At 42.0% G+C, this 25,683-nt stretch overlaps 1 long non-coding RNA gene across 1 annotated transcript in view; it reads left to right on the forward strand.

The window, feature by feature from the left end:
• Positions 1-10,795: 10,795 nt before the first annotated feature.
• LOC144589556 (uncharacterized) overlaps positions 10,796-25,683 on the forward strand; it is a 73,571-nt gene continuing 58,683 nt past the window's right edge. The window contains exon 1 of the long non-coding RNA XR_013545726.1: positions 10,796-10,858. This is a non-coding gene — a long non-coding RNA (uncharacterized LOC144589556). The remainder of the gene's footprint in view (positions 10,859-25,683) is intronic.

Below are 25,683 nucleotides of genomic sequence, written 5' to 3' on the forward strand. Positions count from 1 at the left end.
AGGAAGCTGCCTCCTGCCCATGCACGGTCCTCCCTACCCTGGAAAAGGGAGGGCAATACAGAGAAACAAGATGTGGGACATACATGCAGGGGAAAGGAGGGCATCCTGGGAGAAAGGGACCATGTGGGTTTGAAAGAAAAGGTGGGAAAAGAAGAGGAGACGAAAGATGGGGAAGAGAAGACTTAGGAGGAAGGATTTAAAGGTGTGGTGTAAGGAAGGGAGGCAGAGGAGTCTGGATGGGTGTAAAGTAAAAAAAAATGGAGAGCCTTGCAGGAGGGTTGGGAATGGATTGGGTTAGAAAACCCATGGACTGGAGAATGGGAGAAACTGGTGGTGCCCCAGGAAGAAGCAGAGAGGAGGAGGAGGAAGAAAGTGCCACGGGGGGGGGGGCAGCGGCGGGGGGGGGGAGAGAGAGAAAGAGAGAGAGGAATGAACAAGCCACAGCCCAGGCAGAAGCAATGAGAGGAAATATCCCCTCCACAAAAGACCAGTTGCAAGTCAGACAGGAAGGCCTGGGAGAACTCTCTCTCTCTCTCTCTCTCTCTCTCTCTCTCTCTCTCTCTCTCTCTCTCTCTGTGTGTGTGTGTGTGTGCGTGTGTGCGTGTGTGTGTCTGTCCAAGATGATGAGGAATGGTGAAGGCAAGAGTCATCATTACCTTCTCTGCTGGTGCTGTTGCCGCAAGAATCCACACCTCTACTAAAGGCTAAAAGGGAAAACCCCTGGACTCGTAAAAAGAGGGAAGCTCCTAAGTTTGAGAAGAGTTCTTTGAACCCTTTCCTCTCCAATTGGAGGGGGAAATGTTATTGCCAGTTGAAGATGTGCATACTTTTCATTTGCCTTTTCCCTTTGCCTCACCTGACTCCTTTGCTTCTTTTCACTTCACTGCTCATCTTTTATTTGACCCGGGATATTTCTTGATTGTGCTTTTATTGAACAATTGCACTGTTTCATTCACAGAATTTTATGGAGAACTCAGACAAAGAGATCTTCCATTTGTAACCCTCCTGTGTTTTCCTACCATTCCCCCCATTTCTTCTGTTCCCATTTTAAATCCATTAAGGAAGATATATTAGTACAGTAGCTCAGGGGTTTATTGATTGAAACTTCTAGAGTCCATCCATCTGGAAACACCTTTAGAAAGATGTTCAGTCTGTATGAAAGTTGTTCTACTTTGGCCCGTATTATGGAAATGGTTCTGTTGGTTCTTCTAATTCTATCTCTTGCTTCAAATAAGACGTGCTATGTTTAGAAACTTTCAATTCTGTGTGTGCTGAAATGGTAGTGATGAAGATGGTGATGATGTAATCTCATCAATAAGCAATCTCAAAAGTACCGAAAGTACAACAATTGTGAAGTACAAAACATTAAGGTAAGAAATTAAAAGAATGTGGAAGTAAGATCGGGTTATCCCCTTTTTGAGATTAATTTCAACAAAATTTGTTCAGAAATCTTTGACTACCATCTTAAAACATGCTGCTAATTTGATCACTGAAATTTAAAAAAGAAAAATAGTGATTTTTGCAAACATATCACCTCCATCCCATCACATGTTCTACCTTGAATTTAAAAATCACCCTCTGAATTAGAAAGAGTCCTATATTCCAGAGGGACTGTAGTAACCAAAGAAGCATTAAATAACATTGAGCGCCTGCCTGTCTTGGAAGAGTTGGACAGCGAACCAACTTTAGCAGAAATAAAAGCGGCCTTGGATTCCCTCACCTTTGGCAAGGCACCTGGAAAGGATAACATCCTTGTTGAAGTGCTGTAGAGAGATCATCACCACTGAACTGTAAGAGGTCTTTCGTCTTTGCTGGAGGGAAGGTGGAGTGCCATAGGACATGAAGGATGCAAACATCATCACATTGTATAAGAACAAAGGAGACCGGGGCGACTGCAGTAACTACCGTGGCATCTCTGTTCTCAGTGTTGTACGGAAGCTGCTTGCCCGTGTTGTACTGAAGAGCCTCCAGGTGCTTCCAAACAGAGTCTATCCAGAATCGCCACTCTTTGTGGCCTTCATAGATCTCACAAAGGCCTTTGATTTGGCTAGCAGGGATGGCTTTTTAAAAATACTTCCCAAGATTGGATGTCCACCTCGACTCCTTAACATCATCAGGTCTTTTCATGAGGGAATGAAGGGCACTGTAGTTTTTGATGGCTCAACATCAGATCCCTTTGACATCCAAAACGGAGTAAAAAAGGCTGTGTCCTCGCGCCGACCCTGTTTGGGATCTTTTTTGCTGTCATGCTGAAGCACACCTTTGGAACTGCAGCAGAAGGTTTCTATCTCCAAACTAAATCAGATGGAAAGCTCTTTTATGTCTCTAGATTGAGAGCGAGAACCAAAGTCCAACTGAAATGCATACAGGACTTCTCTTCGCCGATGATGCAACTATTGTTGCTCACTCTGCTGAAGACCTCCAACAACTCATGAATCGTTTTAGCAAGGCCTGCCAATACTTTGGACTAACAATCAGCCTGAAGAAAATACAAATCATGGGGCAGGGTGTGGACTCACCTCCCTCTATTACCATTTCCATGCAATAATTGGAGGTTGTTCATGACTTTGTGTACCTTGGCTCAATGATCTCTGGACACTCTCTCTCCCTAAATATGGAGCTGGATAAACGCATTGGCAAAGCAGCTATCATGTTCTCAAGACTCACAAAAAGAGTATAGCTCAATAAGAAGCTGACGGCATATACCAAGATCCAGGTCTATAGAGCCTGTGTCCTGAGCACATTCGTGTACTGCAGTGAGTCCTGGACCCTTTGTGCATGGCAGGAGAGGAAGCTGAACACGTTCCATATGCATTGTCTCAGATGCATTTTTGGTATCACCTGGCAGGACAAAGTTGCAAATAGAGTAGTCCTAGACTGCGCTGGAAGTTTTAGCATGTATACATTACTGAAACAGCGACATCTAAGGTTGGCTCGGGCATGTTGTGAGAATGGCTGATGTTCGGATTCCAAAAGATCTCCTGTATGGAGAATTAGTGCAGGAAAATCGCCCCAGACCACCACTGCACTACAAGGATATCTGCAAGCGGGATCTGAAGGCCTTGGGAATGGACCTCAACAGATGGGAAACCCTGACATCTAAGCATCCAGCCTGGAGGCAGGCAGTGCATCATGGCCTCACCCAATTTGAAGAGAGCCTTGTCCAGCCGGCCGAGGCAAAGAGGCAGTCACGACAGCAGCAAAATCAGGGAGCTGTACGGGGTACAGATTGTATTTGTCTTCAGTGTGGAAGGGATTGTCACTCTCGAATTGGTCTTCTCAGCCACACTAGACGCTGTTCCAAGTCCTCCATACATACAGAGCATGTTACCATAGTCTCTCGAGACTGAAGGATGCCTAATCTAATCTAATTTGCCCCCTTCATTAATCTGATCTAGGTTTTTGCTCCTAGTGCTTGCATCATTACAGAAGCTTCTATTTGTATTGATATTTTCCCCCTTGTGGCACTTATTGTTGGGATCACAGAATTAAAACAAGGATGGGCTAATTTTGTTGGTCCACAGGGCAATTTTATGTCCCCAGGATCTTGCAGAGGCCAGATGGACCACCAGAAATGCAAACAAAGGCCAGAAACTCATTTTCAGTTTTGAGGGGGGGAAATTGGGTGGTGTTGGTGGTATTGAACATTTGGAATTCATCTTTGTTTGGTGAGGGAGGTTGCAACCTATTAAGAAGGCAACTCACTGCTCTTGGTGACTCTCAGGAGTGACATTCCTCCATGGAAAGCATTTGGAGAGCAGAGGACTTTGATGTGTCTGTGGGCTACAAAAGCAGACTGGGCAGGCAATATATTGTGTTATATTAATTTTTGCTCCAAAAAACTCATTAGGGCTTGTTTTCAGAGGATGCTTTATTTTTTGCATGTACAACAATCTACATTTATTCAAATACAGTCATATCATCTTCTGGTTGCTGCACAATGGTGGAGGGCAGGCTTTCACTTAACTAGGGCATATTTTTGGGGTGGGGCTTATATTACAAGCATCTTGAACTTAACTAGGGCTTATTTTCAGGTTAGGTCTTATTTTTGGGGAAACAGGTTATCTGCAGTTGTACTGTGCCCGCTCCTGGGTTAGAGAGACTTTTTACATGGCATGGTTTCAATCTGAGGATGTGGGGTTGGCTGCTGTTTATTCAAAGAAGAAGTATACAAGGATCAATCACTTGATTAAGTCACATCCCGTTTGGCTTTGAATCCCTGTTCTCATCTTCCAAGCGGCAAAGTGGAGTTACCATATTTTTACTGTGTTAGGCGGTGTTTTTGATTATTGGCCAACATGTTGTTTTAAAAGAACGTAAGGAAGTAGGAAGGGAAGGAGCCACACATCCAAGCTCAGTAGCACTTTGTTATGTATGACACATGGCGTGGTTTCTCCTACTTAGAACAAAACAAGTGTGTCATGTAATTTGTATGCTTACCAGTAGCAATTGTTGCTTGCCCTAGGTGAGAAGGTAAGTGGCAAATTACAGGGCTGGCTTTGAACTCTGCTGCTCTGTCCTCATAGCTGTGGCATGAATAGTTTTCTAATAGAATGCACTTGCTGAAGGAGAAACAATGTAGCATGAGACGGGCCCACACCAAGACCACATCTAATGCAGAGCAGTGATTACTGTAGAATGTGTGGGATAATTGCACACCCAGTGGGAAACCAAATTTGTTTTTGAACAATGCCCAACTCGCGCCCATTGAGACATATGGGTGTCCTACAAACTAGCAAACTCACCCTGTGTCTAAATCATTTTGTATCCAAAATGGGTTTGCCCAGACACACAGGATCTCTAATTGAAAAAAAAATCCTAAAGGGATGGGAGGAAATCTCCCAAATAGCCTAATAAGGGCAGAGCATGTTTGGTGGCACAAAATGTTGGGTAACCGTTGAGGGAGAGAGAATGGGAAACTGGTCTGGTTGTGGGGGAACAGGGTATCTTGGATGGGCATGGATAATGGGCTGTGAGTCCTGAAGAGTAACACTCCATGTGCAACAACTTTGTGCAAGCCCCATTCATACTATACTAATACAAATTTGCAGGCCAGAGGAATACCCTTCCGCTTTGATTTAGACATTGACTTGGCAATATGAATTTTTAAAAAACAACAACAAAGCAAACCAAAAAGTGGCAGACTTTATTCTACATTTATTGATTAACTGATGTTTTCTGAGCCCTGTTCCAAAATTCAGGCCTTCAGGAACACAAATTGGGACTCAAAACACCGCTCTCAATTCCTTTCATGGCCCTGAATCTTGCTACATCCCCCCCTTCCATTCTTGCCAGTGAAATTCTTTTAAATCTTTCTAGGATGAGCTCTAGTACTACTGGGTTCAGTACTCTTTGAATGAAATAGCAGTGGGGACGCTGCGTTCATGTGTAACACACACTCATACTAGATAGCATGTAGGGGCAAAGCGGCAGTCCTTCATGTCAGCTCTCCAGAGGCAGACAAGCAACTGGGACTTACATTCCAATGTACATTGCCTTTAGCCAATTAAATATTACACAAAAGTTCAACTGAAATGATTTTTGTGTGTGTGTGTGTGTGAGAGAGAGAGAGAGAGAGAGATGGGAGCACATACCTAGAAGGACAGTGTAAACAAATAGGGCTCTTTAATGGGAAAAAAAGGGCAGTAAAATCTGTATGTGGCTTAGAACAGGTGACAAATATATTGTGTGAAATCCATCATGAAGTGAAGGTGGATACTGAAAAGTTTTTCTGCTGCAAGGTCAGAAGACCAAGCAGTCGCAAGATTGAATCCACACGACAGAGTGAACGCCCGTCGCTTGTCCCATCTCCTGCCGACATAGCAGTTCGAAAGCATGTAAAAATGCGGGTAGATAAATAGATACCACCTCGGTGGGAAGGTAACGTCGTTCCGTGTCTAGTTGTGCTGGCCACATGACCACGGAAACTGTCTTTGGACAAAAAAGCTCACTCTATGGCTTGGAAACGGAGATGAGCACCGTGCCGTAGAGTTGGACACGACTGGACTAAATGTCAAGGGGAACCTTTACCTTTACCTAATAAGAGTAGGTTTTGGACATGTCAAAAAGTGCTTCTTCACATACTGTTTTATTACTTTATGGGATATGATGGCTACTGTGTCTATGGTAACAGCCACCAAATGCCGTAACCCATCTATTTTGAAAGGTGATTGGCTATTTGTGATGGTTTTTGGAACTTCCAGAATGAAAAGTAAAAGTATGGCCCTTGGTACCAGCTGCTGGGGACCAACAGAGTAAGAAAACTGTTGCCTTTGTTTTCCTATCCAACTATGGTTGGCCACTATGGAAAACATAATCTGGTTTGCAATATTGGAGGTCTAGTCTGCTCCAGTTCTTAAAAGATGATTTAGACAAACCAGTGGAGGATGAGGTCATCCAAATGGCTAGTCTTGACAGCTGTATAGGATCTGTGGTACTGTATTGTGTTTGCAAATACTGGTTGTGGAGGAACATGTGTGGAAGAGCCCTATCCCGTCTATGCCTCTCTTGTGGACTTTCCTTAGGCATCACTGTGTGAAAACAAGATTTGATCGGCTTTTAGTCTTACTAAGCTTGTCTTATGTTCTTATGGTCCCACATGCCTAAGCCTGTCGGGCTAGTATGACTGATCAGGACTCAAGTGAGGGTGTGGGGAATCTCATCTTATTCCTGCTGTTGCTGCTGTTACCCTTTAAGAGTAAGAAAAAGTAAGGGGAACTTGGTTTTAGAGGGGCAAGAGATTAGAGTGAAGGGCTTTTGGAGATTGGGGAGGGTAGTAGAGACTAATGGATATCTCCGTGCCCCTCAGTTGGCTCAGAATATGGTCTGTGTATCTTCCTGTGTGGTGTGGAATGTCACAGGTAATTCCAAATTAATTACAGGCATACTTTGGATACCTCTCGATCTTTAATGTCCAGGAGAACCTAGGGATTTTTCTTTAGTCTGGAAACATCTCTTGGGTGGTTGACAAACACTTGAGTTGAGTGAAACTGTGCCTGATTCAACATTCAGGTGAAATAACCTGAAAAATTGGTTTCTCTATAATGTAGCTGCTGCAAAAGAAGGTATACTTGTACTAAACATAGGTTCAAACTGAGCCTGCTGCACTTGGTTTGATATGTCCGTTTGCAGTGCAACAAATGTCTGGTGTGTGTGTGTGTGTGTGTGTGTGTGTGTGTGTGTGTGTGTGTGTGTGTGTGTGTGTGTGTGTGTGTGTGTGTGTGTGTGTGTGTGTGTGTGTGTGTGTGTGTGTGTGTGTGTGTGTGTGTGTGTGTGTGTGTGTTTCTTATGTGCCATCAAGTCAGAACCTCAGTAATGACCTCAGTAGGGCTTTCAGGGTCAGTGAGATATTTGAGTTCCGCAGTCACCCCACACTCTGAGTTTTTATGGCTAAGCAGTGAGTTGAGCCCAGTTCGGTGGAGTCAAAGTTCTCTACTCTATCCACTCCATCACACTGTGTACCCATGACTCTGTATAAGTTACAGTTGGTATAAAAGATTATGTCCTTACCCAGATATTTCTTGCATGTGGCATATCTCCTCTTGTTCATTTATTGCACAGCAGCATGTGTTCACAAATGTATGTAATGATTCAAACACTAATAAGAGCAGTAACTCTTTTTTTCTATTTATGGTGGAATCTATCACATGTTCACTAGTGCTGTACAATTCTTGATGAAGAATGAGGCACAACATCAGTGTAAGGAATGATAACAAGCAAACCATGCAGTCACCCCAAAGGACATTTCTGGTACCAACATCTTTTCAGATAACTAAATTTTGAAATGTGCATGTAACGTGGGCCTTTTAGAATCCGATTTTGATAAAAGGTAAATGCTGAAATACCATGAACCGGATTGACATAAACCAGTCCTTCATATAGTCATTGCAGAGTTGCCTCCAGGAAGGCAAAAAGAACATTTCTGTAAACTGGATTTTTTTTTTCCGCTCCCAAACTGTAGTATTACCAAACGTGACTTACTTTTTTCTGCACGGGCAGGTGGACTAGTAAAAAGATGTTATGGTTTTCTACATTTGTTGATTTCATTTGGAAGGCTGAAGGTAATAAGCAGAAACAAAGGGCAGTCAGTACTGCATATATTTACTCTGACAATATTCTAACTTGATTGAGGACCAAACTGGACATGACAGTGTATCATTATATTTATTTATTTATTTATTTAATTTAATTTATACCCCGCCTATCTGGCCCACCGGACCACTCTAGGCGGCTTCCAAATATAAAATCAAATAATAAAACATAGACAAATACATAATAATCAAACAAGAACAGCAGTAAAAATAAAAAGGAAAAGTAAGAAAAAATCAAGAGTTGGCTGGAGGGAAGGCCTGAATAAACAGCCATGTTTTTAATTGGGTTTTAAAGGTGCCCAGCGTGGGGGCCGCGCGAATCGCCGGAGGGAGATTGTTCCAGAGGCGAGGAGCGACCGCTGAGAAGGCCTGGTTTCGTGTCTTCTCCTTCCGGGCCTCTCTCGGCGTCAGGCTCCTCAGCCTCGCCTCCTGACTCGCGCGGGTGATCCGGGTAGACCTTGGTGGGAGGAGGCGTTCCGCCAAATATCCGCCAAATTATAAAGCACATCGCTGTAGTTAAAAATAATAATAATGGTCCAGGCCCATGAATGGTTTTTATTAGGACTGTTGTATACAAAGAAAGAGAGCTACAGCTCCTTTTCCTGCATGTGGTGAAAATCGCTCACCCAAGTACTGTTTAAAAAAAAAACAACAACAGAGATAGGTGTAGCTTTGTATCTGGATTGGCCCTAAGTGTTGCTCTCTTCAGCATATCCCTTGGGGCAGAGCTTTGGGCTAGATGTTCAGGGCTCTACTCAATAGAGTGGGAAGAGCCCCTCAACGCTGCAGGACTGCACGTCTTGTTTCAAAGTAAGTGAAGCAACGTACAGTATATTGCCATCGAAAGTGGAAAAGGGCAAGCTCGTCCACAAAGCTTGTTCTGTCCAAGGTCCAAAATTATCTTACTGCATCATTAGATTTATGAAGGGCACAGAGCAAATTGAGGAAAGACTTGAACTTGTATCATCTTAAGGAAGAGCAAATGGAGTTACGTTTCTCTTTTTAAATACTAAATGGTGAGCCAACTAAGGAAAAGAGCAACAAAATCATCTTGAACTGTGAACCCAGGTTGCTGTGACTGAAAGATCACTTACTTGTTTCTGGCTGGTTATGGAGCATAAATTATTAACCGATTTAAAGTGGCACTTGCTCTAGTGTGGACTTTGCCAGTGGAGCAAAGGCCACTACAGTATTCATCCCTGATCACATAATACTAATTCCATTACTGATAATCAGTGATGTCAAGTTTGTATCTATAATATACTCTGATAATGCCTTATATAAGAGGTGTTATCATATTTACTAAAGAATGTGTATAAAGGTTTATGAGCCAGCTTTACAGTAGAAATCTATTATTTTAAAGTCTTATTCAGAGGTTTTCCTGAATGTGTGAAACATTGAGTCTGTAGTAGCAAATGAGGTCAAGGGTATAAGACCTAAGGTAAAGGTAAAGATTCCCCTTGAAAAATGTCCAGTCATGTCCAACTCTAGAGGACAGTGCTCATCCCCATTTCCAAGCCGTAGAGCCAGCGTTTTGTCGGTAGACAGTTTCCGTGGTCACGTGGCCAGCACGAGTAGACATGGAACGTTGTTACTTTCCCATGGTGGTGGTACCTATTTATCTACTCGCATTTTTACATAAGACCTACCTCCTCCCCCCCCCCAAAAAAAATGTTTGTACATATCTATCAGTTTTCCCAGTTGGGTACAACAAAACACAAAGTAAATACATTTAGCTGAACATACTTACAAAAGTCCTCTCCAGAATCTGCATTTACTACTCAGAGGCCTAATTTTCTGAATATATTGAGGGACTGGGTGGAGCTTAGTGTCTTCACTACAGATGGGCAGGAGCTGAACTGTGAACTGGAAAAAAGCACAAACTGGCTGGTTTATGGTTTGATTTGTGCAACCCATATTGCCAAAATGAAATTGAAGTGCCAAACTTTTTTCAGTCCAGTGGCGGTGGCCCAGTAGCAGCAGGTAGTCCCCACCAGGCACAAACCAAAAAATGAACTGTGAACCAGTTCAGTTGTCTGGTTGGTTTGTGGTGGTTCGTGGTTCATGGTTTGTGGCTAACCATGAACCATAATGCTCCACCATTTTCAGGTTCATGCCCACCTCTAGTCCTCACCATGTCTTTAACTTTTCACACATTTGTAAATATGTGGGAAATACAGGTTTTGACATCTTCAACAGGAACAACAAAAGGGTATCTTGATGCATACTGTTAAAACACATACTATTAAATTACACACACACACACACACCTGTAGGTTTTGTACAAAAACTTATATTTTTGTACTTCACATGGTGCATGAAAAACATTTTATTGCACAAAACACAAGGTTTCTGCATTAAAAGCAATGTTGTCTTTTAATGATGTAAGCCACCTTGGATCCTTTTTAAGAAGAAAGATGGTAATGTTGTATATGAACAGCAAACTGCTGTTCTGCAAATGGAAGGTTGACAGTGGCAGGGGGGAGATGATAAAGCACATTCAGGAAAAGTGCCAGAGGTAAAAAGAGTTTGAGACGCCCTGCTCTATGCACAACAACAGAGGACTGATGTGTTTGGTAAATATGATTGTGGATTGTTCTCTTCCCCCCCCCCCCCGCCCCCCTGGCAAGGAAAGTGTATGAACACAAATGTCTTTCTTTCCTCATTAAACTCAGGTTGAAGATCACCTGGCTGCATTTTCTCCTCATGCCTTATTGCTGGATCCTATGACCACTTCAAGATTAATATTTTATCCACAGATAACTATGGTATGTTGCCTTGATGCCCAAGCACTGCATGACCTATGGTGAAAGGTAACTTCTCAGGGTGATTTATCTGGTGCTTCTGACATGTATATTCATTTTACTGTCCCAACTTCTGCATTTGTTTCACAACCATTGTTATAACTGTTATTTATAGTGTGTTTCTCAAGAGTACCAATTACTAGCTAAAAGGGTGAACGAATGACTGAGAATCAAAGCACACAGAACATTTGGTAAAAATTAGTCAGCTCCTTGAACCATAGGCTGCACCACAGATTAAGGCTGGAATCCTCTACACACTTGTTTGAGTAACTTCCTTTTGAGTAGACATGCATATAATTGTTCTATTGAACTGGGTTAATAGGCATGGCAAGCGCCAGAGTCCTCTGCAGCCTATAATTCTTGGAAAAAGCCTGTACAGAATTATCTACATTGTTAACAAACTACAATTCCCAAGATTTTGGGGGGTGAATGAAGAAGTCAGTTCTGGGCTTTTCCAAGCATGAGTTTCCCATTACCACCAAGTGAAACCTGGTGACCCCTGTTGGTGCTCCGCTTTAAAGCTTACGCTTAATTGGCAACTGTGGGTACTCCAGGTGGATTTCCATCATGTCACACAATGATCCATTGGGCACTGTGGGAAACTGGTCATAATGGATGACCTCTTTGTTCCAGCTGTTGTTGTAATAAAAGCCCATAACCTAGAATATGGGCAGTCAGGGGTAATGGGGCTAAGCTGGCCTGAATGTTAGGGACAGTGGGCCTTTCTTTTTGGTAGCAGTTGGGTCCTGGCAACTGCCTAAGAGTGCCAGGTATTTGGTGCCGGACCTGTTCAACTTGTCATTTAAAGTACTATTCTCAGTTCTCCCAACTCAAACATTAGCTTCAGCTGCTCCAGTTACATGTGATTCTGTGGAATTTATGTGTTTGCTCACCCACCAGAAGGAAGGCATTATTAGACTACAATATGAGAGTAATAAGGGCCAAGGTTTAAGTGCAAAGGAGGCAGTAATTTATAATGAGACAGAATCCTAACAGAGGGCTGGTGGCCCTTTCATTCTGTGAAGCTTTAGGAATATTGCATATAGCCCCCTCTCATAGCCCTGTCTCAGGGCCCTACCCTTTCTTGCTCAAAACCTTGTTGCCCAGGACTATCATTGCCTGTTCCCCTGAAAGGTGAACACAAGGGCCCAGCATTTGCTGAGCAAGATCCTTTATCCTGGGCCATAGAGGCAGCTTAACTTTCCACGCTCTCAAACCGGATAGGTTAGTGTTCCTTCATCCAAGGTGCCTCAGGAAGCTCCCTTCACCAAGAAGAACTCAGTGAGACCATGACCCACTGCTCCAACAAAATCAAACAGAAACCCTCCCTCAGGTTACCAAAGTCCCAGAGATTCTGCTGTGGTCAGGCTGCCAAATGGACTTACTTACCTTAGGTGAAGGTGGACGAATGGCATTTTTCTAAATCGATGCTCAGCAGAGATATTTGATGAGTATGGAAGCATCGTGCTTCATTTTCCATAGTTTCTACTGGCTAAAGTATAAGTCACAATAAAACATTGGTTGGTTGGTTTGGTAGTGATCTGTCACCTCTTCACTTCTTACAAGCCAGCAATATTTCTGCTTGTTAGAGGTGACAAAAAAAATTAACACATAAGCTATTTTAGTTATTTTGAGGCCCAGCACAAGACATTGTTTTCTTCAAGGTAGTACTCTACCTATTTATTAAGGAAAAAGCCCCACCGAACTGAGTGAGCCTTGTATAAACTGCACTTATAAAGTTCTTCCTGCATGGAGTGTTATAGTGGAATACAACCTTTTTTTGGAGAGAAAAGAAAAACAGCAGGGAAAGAACAACCAAAGAGAAACTTGATTTGTTGATTTATTGATATATTTTAAAAAAATAGCTAAAAAATTTAGTTAAAAATAAGTCAAACCATGCAAAATTTACTAACAGTAGGATTTCAACAGGTAAATGAATGTCTCAGCCAAATAGCAGATCAGATGAAAGAGATGACACTAGAGATTTCAGATGCCAAACAACAGATAGCTGAAAACAAAACGCAGACACAAGATATTGAGGAAAAAGTGAGAGGAACATGCTAGAGTGAATCAAACTGAAGAAACATTAGAGGCAGTGAAGAAGAATAGAAAACAAAATGATTACAGGTTAATAATGCCAGAGATGGAGAGAGCATGAAAGATGCTTTGATTTCAAAATGTGGCAGAAAATGAAGGGGAGGATCTAGAGATATTAATGAGTAAGGCTTTGGCTGCAGAAATAGAGGTGGGAGCAGCTGACTTGCAACAATATGTGGAGGCAATTTACAGGGTGAATTCAGCATATGCAAGAAGAAATAATCTCCCCAAAGAAATCCACGTGAGATTTATGAAGAAATCAATTAGAGACATGTTTTAAGTCAAACATTAGTATGTATCAGTAATTACAGCTGTGACACATAGGAATTTATAAGACAATAAAGACAGGAAACAACAAGCCAAGAAAAATTGGGGAGTGAAGGAGGAAGACAGCTGGAAATATTTAAGCCGAGGAATAGAGAACCTAGCTGTTGATGGTTGGAAAATCTACAAATGGGGCAAATAAAAGAAAATCTGAAATGCCAGGGAAGGTATCAGGGAGGGGAACTCAAGTCGTGGGACTTACTGTCAAGTCAGACTTAAGTTGCACTGGTGACTTGACTTGGACTCGACTCGTTCTTTTCCCCCCAATGACTCCAACTCAACATGTGACTCGGAACCTATCCAAGTCTCTCCTTTTTTTCTGGGAAAAAAAACCCTTGTTTTTAATAAGGACCTGGACTTGGAACTCCAACCCAAATACTTGCCAACATACTTGGAGAATATAAAGGGCACCATAAGGGGGAGTGGGTGGCGCTGTGGGCTAAACCGCAGAAGCCTGTGCTGCAGGGTCAGAAGACCAAGCAGTCGTAAGATCGAATCCACGTGACGGAGTGAGCGCCCGTTGCTCTGTCCCAGCTCCCGCCAACCTAGCGGTTCAAAAGCATGCAAATGCAAGTAGATAAATAGGGACCACCTTGGTGGGAAGGTAACAGCGTTCCGTGTCTAAGTCGCACTGGTCATGTGACCACGGAAGATTGTCTTCGGACAAAACGCTGGCTCTATGGCTTGGAAACGGGGATGAGCACCGCCCCCTAGAGTCGAACACGACTGGACAAAAATTGTCAAGGGGAACTTTTACCTTTACCATAAGGGGGGAGATTACGAAAGGCTTAGGGTGATATGTAAAATGAGGTGGGGTTGGAGAGACCAGCTCAGAAAGATAAATTTACTGAAGGCAAAAAGACAAGTTCTTGACAAAGAGGGCATTTTTGTTCTACAAACTGTGAATTAGTTTTATCCCAGGTTAGCTGCCATTGTTCATTTGAACGAATACTAGGAATTGTATTTTAGTGGGGTGACCGAGAATTGTATATCAGTACTTCTTGGCTTTCTTCCTAGTTTCAAGGTAGCAGTTGTTGTTGTTGGAGGGAGGATAATTTGCTTTTTAAATTGTAGACTATTTTCTGGGAAGAAGGGAGTGGTTCTTAAATTAAGAGGACCATCCTAACTAGCCAAGATGGTGGAGGGCCAGCTGAACCAACACTAGGCAGCTGAAATCATGCTGAATCCAACCCCTTTCCAGCATAAGTTGTTGGAAATGACTTTGAACTACATCCACCTTGGCCTAACTTTGTGCTGACCTAATGAGTATGTCTCTTGCCTGGAAGGGGTTTGGATCTGACATGATTTCATTGCTCTGTTCCCCATCCCTGTCCCATCCCTTTTTAAAGTTGTTCCATTGATCAGAAATATTCTGCCAGCAGATCCTTAAAAAATAACTGGCAGATATCAGATTTACCCGCATGAGGGCATTTCTAAGGGGATCTGTGCCTGCAGGAGAGGATCTGCTTTTTACAAACCCTCTACACATCTTTGAGTCAGGATTGTACCATAAATTGGGAACAAAGTGGCAGTGCTTTCAGGCTGTCCATAACTCTTTGTCTGATGAACAGTTCTGGAGAACCTGAAAGCTTGCCTTCTTTTTTCTTCTTCACATTTTAGTGTTTCAACAAAGGTATCGCCCAGTCTAGAACACTGTTTCTGTGAATGTTTACATTCTGCATATCAAGTAGTAAATGAGATCCACTGTGAGTTAATTTATCAAGTGATGCACATTACGGGGTGGGGGGTGGGGAGGGAGAATATCAGATTCTGTAGTGTTAATGTTTTCAAAATGTTTAGGGAAACCTCAGGCAAGTTATATGGAGTATGGAGCGGAATAATAGTGAAATAGGTTACATTCCAAAAATCCTTTTCCAGGGTGTGGAGAGATCTTGTTTACATGTGTGATCTTCTCAAGATGCTTCACTAAGATAGCCTATTTAGGCTTTTATCTCATTCTCTAATTAATACAAACACTCTGTATGGGAGAGAAAGCGAGAATGTGTACATACGGGCGAAACTTGAATTTAGTTCCTTGGATCAGATAAGGATGACAACAGGAGGGCGTTTTCTACCAGGCATCTCTTTGCTGTAGCTTTTGGCTTAACTATTGTTCAAATAATAATGTATAGCCTCACCCTTTCCCTTACCTTACTCATCAAGGGCATTAACTTCTTCAAAATAGTTTCTTACAAGGGAGAACAAATAAGTTTGGTATCAGTTCTCTGTCTTTTTCATAATGCTTGTATAAACAACACATTGTGAAGAAGTGTTAATGAGTCCATGTGTCGGAGGTTGCCAGAAACTCACAAAGCTGAATTTTGTCTTGGAATCTTTACCACTGACACCCTTTGAGGTCAGATTTTGGCACCATTATTCTATTCTATTCTATTCAAAAATGGGCCATTAATGAAAAGAAAAACAAATCAAGGTCCACATACAGACAGTTTCTTTATTAAGAACAACCAAAATGCTACAAAAGTGTGCAAGTTTTCATCGTTTCTAGAATTCATCATCAGCCTACACCTATTTCAATGTTCTGTGAAGAGTTTTTGGATTTTGCCTAGTTTTATTTTAAATTTTTAGACATATTTTTGCCCAAATTGTGGAAATCTTGCTGGTCCTAAAATGGACATTCCCCCCTCCCACATTTTAAAAATAATCTTAAAAGTAGAGTCACACTTAGCAGAGATACGTTTTGGTTTGTTTGTTTATTAATGTCTCAGTCTTGTAAGGAGGCACCTGTATGGAAGCTTTGCCAGGACTGGCAAAGAGCCAGAGGTTGGCAGTTCAATTCCCCATTGTGCCTTTTTAAGAAGGGCTTGACTTGATGATCTTTAGGGTCCCTTACAGCTCTGCTGTTTCTAAGCTGGTGCTGTTTGTAGAGTTTGCCTTCTTCATCTGCCTTTTAATGCTGATTGCAAAATGCTTCAAGGACTTGTCGACTCAACCTGCTGCTCTTTCTAGTTTAGCCCAATGACCTATGCCCTCTGTATATGATGTAGCTTCTGAGAAACAAATACACTATTCCTCAGAAAGCGGGGGGAAAGAACACTGAGTCGTGGTAATGAATTTATCAGCAAGGTCAGGGAGAAACATTCTCTGTATGACTCACAGTAAATAACAAGGGTTGGGCAAAACTTGCACTTTTGGAGGTTTCTAGTGTGAAAGTAGTAGTACAGGTTTATTTACTCATTTATTTTGCAGGCTATGCAAAACGCAAGTGGATCTGCTATTCCTCCCTCCCACCCACCATAATTACATTTTCACATTTTCTTTTTTAACCTAAAGAAAAATCTTTGCTATTATTGTCATATAGAGCCCCATGGCACAGTGGTTAAACTGCGGTACTGCAGTCAAGCTTCTGCTCATGACGTTAGTTCTCTCTTGATGGACTCAGGTAGCTGGTTCAAGGTTGACACAGCCTTCCAACTTTCCAAGGTTGGTAAAATGACTACCCAGCTTGCAGGAGTATGGGGGCGAAGCATTATTTGTATAATTATGTTATAATTATGCTCTAGCACTATAGAGTGGTTTATAAGCCGAAACAAGAACAATGACAACAAATAACACCCCATTGCCAAGTAACACTGTCAGATATGCTCTGAAATTTGCACAGATTGGCATAACATATACATACTTTGTGAGGATGTGCAAAGTTTTGGTCCCCAAAGTCTGGTGTGAGTTTCTGAGCCAATATTGCATTGTTTTGTTCTGTGTGTAGTCAGCAGCACAGACAGGGAACAGCTGAGAGCTATTACATTTCTGGAATCCTCCTGAGCACCTATTTTTCCTTTGCTTACAATGGGTTAGGGAGGAAAGCAGGTTATTTCACTGTACCCCAAAGAGATCCACTTAAAAAAATCCACTTTAAAAAAAATAAAAATCAAGGGCCAAACTATATGTTACAATTACCTCATCATTAGGAGCTGAAACCCACTGGTGTTCCAGAAACATGTTTCCTGCCTGCAGACCTTCATGACTGAGCAATCATACTTACAAAGTCTGCTTACTTCCTGATGACCAGTTACAAAACAAAACAAGCTAATTTGCAAACTACAGGAGATGGGGAAAACTCATGCTGTGATTATCAGACATTTTTGATACTTAATAGCCTTCTTATGGGCTTTTTGTAACATGTAGTTTATTGGCTCATCATGTCAGATTCTCAGGAGAAACATCCTACCAGAGGTCACCAACCCCCGGTCCGTGGCCCTGTGCCAGTGTGTGGACTGAGCCAGACCGGGCCGCGGAGACAGACCTCCTGCCTCACCCCCGCACAGCTGATATGCGCATGCACGTGCTCCAGCGTGCCCGTGCCAATGGCGCACTGCCGTTTGTGCACGAGAGTGCAGTCATTCGCGCATGCACATGCGCACAAGTGCGGGGGGGTGCCCCACCTTCCCCAGCCAGTCCACAGGGTGAAAAAGGTTGGGAACCCCTGTTCTATGTCATACAGGTAGTTCCTTTCACACACCTTTGTTTATTTAGCTGTACAAGTGAATATCACATTCTTTGCTGGTCTGCAAGATACCCTTTGCCTCTTTACTTCAGTTATTTGTTTGTATGCCACCATAGGGGACCCAAGGTGGTTCACAATAATCAGAATTATATAATAACAAAAAGTTTAACATACCACCCAAAACTATATATTAAACAACAATTAAACATTGGTAAAGATCAGAAACAATTTCAAAAACAGTTTTTAAAATATTAAAAAATATTAAATTTAGATATTAAAAAATATCTAAATTCCAAGAATAGAGTGTTCCCTTAATCCCCCCCCCCCAAAGTCTTGCTGAAAAGGAAGGTCTGTGCTTGATGATGAAAGGACAAGATGGAGGGGGCCAATCTGGCTTCTCAGGGCAGTTCATTCCAAAGCCTGGAAGCAGTCACCTGGAAGGCCCCTTCTCGTGTCCTCACCGAAGAAGCTCAGGAAGGTGGTTGAACCAGTAGAAGGGCCTCTTAAAAGTCATGCAGCGTCTTGAGTAGAAGATCTTAAAGATCTTAAAAGCCATGCATGGTTGATATGATCTTTCAAATAGCTTGGACCCAAATTGTATAGAGCTTTATGGCTGATAATCAGTACTTTGAATTGAGCCTGAAACAGACCGGAAGCTGGTGAAGCTGTGGTACTAAAGGAATAATATGCTTCCTTTAACCAGCACAAGCCAGCAATCTGACTGCCACAGGTTTGAACCGGCTAAAACTTCCAGACACTCTTCAAAGGCAGCCCCATGTACAACACATTGCAGTAATCTAGACAATATGTAAATAAGCCAAGTGTCACCATAGCCAGATTGGACATATCAAGGAACAGGTTTAAGCTGGTGCACCACTTTGACTGTGCAAAGGCATGCTGAGCCACCACTGGATTGAGCTCAGGACTGCATTCAGGATTGAGTCCGGAAGTACACTCAACTGCGGACCTGACTTCTTAGGGGGGTACAACCCCATCCAGTACAAGCTGAATCCCTTTCTCATGAATTGCCTTTTCAGCAGGGGCGCCTCTGTCTTGTCTGGGTTCACTTTGAGTTTATTAGCCTTCATCCAGCCCATCACTGACTACAGACACTGGTCTAGGCACAGAACAGGTTCCTTCGAATCACATGAGAAGGAGAGATAGAGTAAGGTGTTATCAGTATACTGATGGCACTGAACCCCCAAATTCTGGACAACCTTTCCCTAGTGGTTCCATGTAGTAGAGAGTTGGTGTCCAAGACCATCCGGGATATGATAGCGGTCTTGAAGTCCAAAGATGAGGGCTCTTTTGCAGTCATGGGAAAGGAGGATCTTTGAGAAGGAAGCTATCATTCTGATAAAAAGAAATAATCACTTTGAATGGACCAACATAGAGATATACTTTTTCACTGAAAATATGTCTGGGGAAGGTTTATGGTATTGGGAGGCTTCTTTGCTGGACCAGTGCAGGCTGGTGACTCCAAAGTCAGTGGGGCAGTGAATCCATTCTGGGCTTTAGTCTGAATTTTACATGTATTCCCAAAATAATTTCTGTATCTTGGATAATTCCTTTAAAGTTCAGACTAAAGCTCAAAGTGGATTCATTGCCTACTCACATTAGAGTCACTAGCCTCCATTGGTCTTGATCAGGGGTCTCCAAACTACGGCCTGCCTTGCCTTTTTATCTGGCCCAGTGAAAGACGCAGACTGAGGTCGGCAGGCTGAGGTCCATTCCCTTCAGCCTATGTGTATGCGCTAGCGTGTGTGTGTTCTTTTGGCACTCAAAAATATGTAAAATATATGATGTCACCCTAATGCCGAAAAGTTTAGAGACCCCTTGTCTAGATTGATGACAGATCGGTAAACCGCATGCCTGCTTGATGTGATGTTTGGGGAGATTGCATGCTGTCTTGATAGCTTGATAATTAATTAGTGCTGTGGTGGAAAGCAAGTGGAAGGCAGGGACACATTGGCAATAATGATGTGAAGTAATGTTGTGAAGTTGTGGAAACCAAGTTTTGGTTCCTCGGAAGGAGGTTGACAGCAAGGATCATAAAGGTACGCTCTTCTTAAATGTTATCTGTTCCATGTGCAGGACAAGTTGAACAGGCAAAGCTGAGCAGCCTCAATGTACAGTAGAGACACTGACTTAGAACAGCTGATATTTCTCTCACACTGTTTCAGGCAGGTAACAGCCAGTCATTACTAGAGGTACTTAATTCCATGGAAATAAATTTACTCAATTTGTTTTTCACTGTAAAAGTAGCTTGATATGAGGTACATCGCTTCTGTAAAGTAGGGCAATTTGCCCTGTGTTCTATTATTTAATGCGTACTTATATTTAGAATGCAGTCATTAGTTCTAGGTATGGAGCATGGTTCACACAGTAATAGATTTGTAGCAAGTAAGTTTTATTTAATGAACTATTACCTGAACAGCTGTAGTTTATAAATAAGCATTTTGCATTGTTTGCCTATTTATTTCTACTTCTTTAAATAATTCGCCAGATCATTGCTGTATCTGTTCAATTTGAGACACTGCAACAGGAGGCAGCAGCTGTTCAGAAGGCAAATTATGCTTAGGGTGTAACACTGACCTATGGCAGTGCCATCTCGTGGGACATGTTCCTGGTGGAACATGGCTTCTTACTCTGCCTCTGTAAAAACAAACTAAAATCAGTTGTGGAAGTTGGGGGGGGAGTTAAAAAAGTTAACTGGTTTTGCAAGTTTGAAGTAATCCCACACCTGTTCAGTGTGTTTTGTATGCTGCTGTTTGGCAGTCAGTGGCATTGCTCTAATACACATTTTTTTCCCCTCTCTTGTATCCGGTTGCAATCTCTCTGATCAGCATGAGTGTCTCCTTAACAATATGTCCCGGATACCATGCTCTCTTCAGGACACAGAGGCTCTGATGTGCACACAGTTTCCAATTCTCTCCTGAAGAACTTAATGCACCAAGCAATGTGCACGTGAAGCTGTTGCTTCTGTTAAAGAGGGAGGTTCACTCAGGCAGGTGCTCTTTGCAAACATTGATGTGTTCACAGGGTTCTGGATCAAGGCTTACATGTGCTCAGCAAGTTGAGGACAGTATGTGCTATAAAGAAGCCCACAGAACTCTTCCCATAAAACTGGGAACTATTCCCTAGAGGTGGTGGGAGATCCATTTTATGTCAAGGCTTGCATTTCCTTGGGGATAAGCTGCTGGGGGGGGCATGAACTAAGGGGGGGTCAGAAAAGTTAAGCTTGTACCAATTCTCTCTCTTTCCCCTCCTAGCAGCTTGCTATAGGAGTGACAGATTATCTTGTAGAACCTGAATGAATCATTTTCAAAGGGCTTTGAAAATTAGGGTAAGGACCACATTTGGCCGTTGTAAAATCAGAACTCATATATGGCCCTGGGACCAAGGATTGGCCACACACATCCGTTGAGACTCACTGAGCATTGTGTTCAATAGCTGAGCATAAGGCTTTCCAGTGAGCTGTACTTGCTGGCATTTAGGAAGCGGGGAGGGATTCAGAACTGCGTCTATATTGAACTGCTTTAATTCCTCAACATTGATTTTAATGAATTTTTGTATAAAATATCACTGCTTGTAGTTTGGGAAGAAAGGAATGGAGGGAAGGTTGGATAAATTTGTCCTTACTTCAGTGGACAGATCTCTTTTGAAGTTTGTTATCAGACATCTTAAGCCTACACTAGAAGGGTAAAAACAAAACAATTAATCTCCTATGATATGCAATGCCCCTCCTCCCCATCAAAGGATAGTGCCTGCAGTTTGGAATGCCTGTAATATCTTTATGTTGACTTGAACACATGAAGGAACGTCAATATTGCCTAAAGTGGAATTGTAAAAGAATTCAAAGTCTTACTGTACATTTCCAAGATTTAGAAAAGAATCCTCTCCAAAGCCTTTGGTGCAATTATCATCATAAATTAAGTATGCAAAATATGCATTAATGGATTTCTGGGTGTGAAAGGATTTCTCAATGGAGAATAGTGGTTTCCCTAAGACATCAAGTCAGGCAGCAGAAACCTTAACCTTTTAGCCTAGAAGATTGTGAATACTGGAAGTTTTAAGGACATTGGACTGCATCTTTCAGTGCCCTGACAGACTTTCTCATTTGTGTTATTGTAACAAAACATACTGCTGTACTAGGGCCACCAGGAGAGCTGTTGTTTACTGTGGGTAAAAGGAGAGATTGTCAGTTTGCTCTTTCCTGCAGTGTTTCCCACAAACAGCTCTTCTGAAGGCAAGCCAACACAGCAAGTTTTGACTCGTAGTTTTACTGGTTTACAAACTATTTCATACTGAAACTAAGGGTGTTACACAACCCTTGGAGTCAGATTGTGATCTGATCTCTGCCAGGGCAGTCCTAGTCTCTGTCCATTAGTACAGAAGGCATAAATCTAAATCTGCACCCCTGTGATTCAGAATGCAACCCGTGGATCTATAATGATGATTGATGGAGAGTAAGGTCTATTAGATCAAACAAATTAAAAAGAAAAGACTAACATTATGTTCATAGTTGTGATACTTCACACAGATTTCATTTTGTCTTTGTAGACTAGTCTTACATTCCAGTAATTACTTAATTAGAGAAGCCTAAATATAAATATATATTTAAGGTACTGGGAAGATCTGTAAGCATTTTCTGGATGGGTGGAGTGTGAGCAATGCTACTAATGGTCAAAGCCCTAGTGCTGAAAGATTCAAAGAGTCTGTTGTGGTTGCACCACCTCTGCAAAGCTTTGTTCTTTAATGACATCAGATTTATGAATGGAGAAGGGCGTGCATCAGGTTTCCTTGCAAACAATGAACTGGCATAACACATTACACTACATCATGTGCAGAAGATCTTGCACTTGTGTGGGTCAAATATTCATTCATGCCTATTGTTTAATCTAAGAGCTGTTATCTCACAGTTCTTCACTACAATAAACTGATGCATGATCAAGTGAACATTTTGGCTGCAAAGATTTCAGAACTTCAAATGTGAATCTTTGCTTTTATTGTTCTCATGTGCAAGCCATAATTTTATGGCTGGGTGAAGTGTGAGCAATGCTACTAATTATCAAAGCCCTAGCACATTCTTTTCTTCAGTGACTTGTTCATGAAGCTGCTAGATAGATTCCACAGCATGTTGGTCAAGAGAACAGGAAACCTTTTAAAGTTATATCTGCAAAGAACAGTCCACAGAATTTTCTAAACAAGCCTTTAGTATTTGTGCAAGCTCAGAATCAGGACTATAAAAAGTATGCCATTATGAGCAAAACTTATGATCCCTAGACCAGTTAGATGAAAGAATTGCAAGTGAACCTGAGACAAATCAACCTGTGAAATGGTCATTAAATTTATATCTGCAGTTGTCCAGCACCTAATCTCTGTCTCTCTCTCTCTCTCTGTGTGCTTATAGCAAGGGAAAAGAGTTAATTCTCATGGGATAATGCCAGAGAAAGAAATTTCTCTATGTTGAAACACCCTACTACAACTATAATATATACAAATATGCTACCCAGTTGAGGCATCACATTGTAAATCACCCTGATGTATCGCCATGCATGGTGGTGAACCTCACCCTGATGGTAAATAATAATAATAAATAATCATGGGGCATCAAGTCAACTCTGATCCATGGTGACCCTTCAGAATTTTATAGGTATACTCAGAAGTTGTTTCCCATTCCCTTTTTTCTGGGGACACTCAGGGACTGTGCAGCTTGGCCAAGGCCACAAACTCTGGGTCTTCTCCTGAGATGCATGGTGATGAAGTGAATTTACTCACTGACCTATCCAACCCAAGGATGATGGTTTTTGCCAGGGCAGGGATGCTTTACTAAAGACAAGCTGCTTTAGGCAGCATTCCTGTGAAAATGCCATACTGCACACTTTTAGTATGAAATCCTATACCCTCACATACTTGTGTACTTAATTGAAGTGTCCATAAGCCTGCACAGAGTTCATATGATAGATTCCTTTCTTCCTATTCTCTCCCCCCCCCCCTTTGTCTTCAGCGTCTGCCTAGGTTCTGCTATTCAGGGTTAAAGCAATAATACAAACAAGCATAAGTGGCCTATGGTTTGAGTGGGCAGAGGAGAGGTTTGCCTCATTCTGAAATTTCGGAATAAGGGCTTCCCTTTCCTATAACGATGAGCTACCCCCCCCCATGTCAACGAGACCAAAATGAAGTAATGTGTGCCTCTTACAGTCTGAGTGAGACTAATCTCATCTTTCTAAATTGTGTGTCACTTTGGGATCTTTAACTTGCTCTTTTCGGACAGCAGGAGGAAATTAAGCAAAATAAAGTATGTCAGACATTGCTGTTGTATGTTAATAAGGGCATGTCCAGATGGGGGAAGACAGAACAGTTTGATTTCTGCTTTTCTTTAGTCTGATGTATTTTATCTCTCATGTGAGTGATCCTTCTGTTCACGCAGATCAACATATTGTGAGAAGGGTCCCGACAGGGTGTTGAATTGGCCTAACTTGTCCCTCTTTTGCTTATGATACCCCCCCTTCCTGCCCCGAGTGGTAAATTCTATTAATCTCAGCGAGGGGCGCTGCTGGATTACTGGGAAGATCAGGTTTGAATATGAAGTCTCAGTGTCTTACAATGTGAATCAATTCCTAGAGTATTTTTCTCCCATGTCTGCCCAGAGACATGGTGCAAGTGACTTTCACTGTTGTTCAACCCTAAGGAATGTATTTGGCACAATAGTTAATAAGTCATTCAAAATAGAAGAGTTGATGATAGCCCTAATACGAATTTATTAGAGCTCTTCCTTAATTAAATAATTTACTGGAGATCAATCACCTGCTTTGTAACTGAACCATCAATTAATCAGAACTACCTATTAAAACGCTGAGCCGAACATTAGCCTTCTCTCAATTTAAATAGTTTTCTTTTATCTGTCCCTCTGTCAGTAGTGTTTGTGTGTGTCTATATAGCTACATATCTCTTGGATTTGAACATCTCAAAACTGCAATTAATAGTGTGTAATTGCAAAGGCATCCAGAGAATTTGTTCTTAATGAACCTTCTGTCAAATAGATGGACTTTGACAAAACTCAGAATATCCCCCAGTATCTGAGCTGAACACCTCACAGGACAAGACTCTGATTCTGCATCCTTACAAGGAAAAGACTATTTATTCTAACACACATTAGACTTATAATTGCAAAATGCAAGCAAGGTAGTCTTTCAAATGCAGCTTGAAGCAATGACTGATCTAGAATAAGTTGACATTCTGTTTCACTTAAGGATGCCTTATTTCTAGATAAATAATCAGAGTCTGAGCAGACCCTAAAGTAGCATCTGGATGACAGGGATAATGTAGGAAGCAGAAATAACACATGTGCCTTGACATCTGATCTGTCATTTTCCGGTTCTGCAATTCTAAACATGTTTGTTTCAAAACTGTTGAAATGCAGCACATGCAGAGTTTGGAAAGATTGTTTTTGAGGACTCCCCATCCCAGAATTCCTTAGCTCTGCTGAATGGGAGGATTTGTGGGGTGGGGGAGGGTTTAGTCCAAAACATAACCTTTCAGAGGTTTGAGAAAGCTTTCTGCAGGCATAAACACCTCCCCATCTACAGTCAGGATTCCCCCATCTCCAGCCTGCATTGCAGTCATCACAGAGTATGGTTTTTGTGGGGGGGTGTGTGTCAAATTTTTGGTCCTGGCTGTCACCGCAAATGTACTCCTCTGCCACTAATTCTATAGGCCAGTGTTCCACTCCATCTGTGCCTTGGTTTGCTCTGTGTTGACATGCCTGCAGTATGAGGCAGATTTTACATTCTGAGTATGGAGGGATAGAGTTAAAAATCTCATTTTTAAAAAGACATTTCCACTCCTCAGAGTTGCCTAGCCTGTACCTCATGGCAGCCTTCTGGGAAAAATGGGGACAGCA

The sequence above is a fragment of the Pogona vitticeps genome, chromosome 5 (genome assembly GCF_051106095.1).
Source record: "Pogona vitticeps strain Pit_001003342236 chromosome 5, PviZW2.1, whole genome shotgun sequence".
In the NCBI taxonomy this organism is placed as follows: Eukaryota; Metazoa; Chordata; class Lepidosauria; order Squamata; family Agamidae; genus Pogona; species Pogona vitticeps.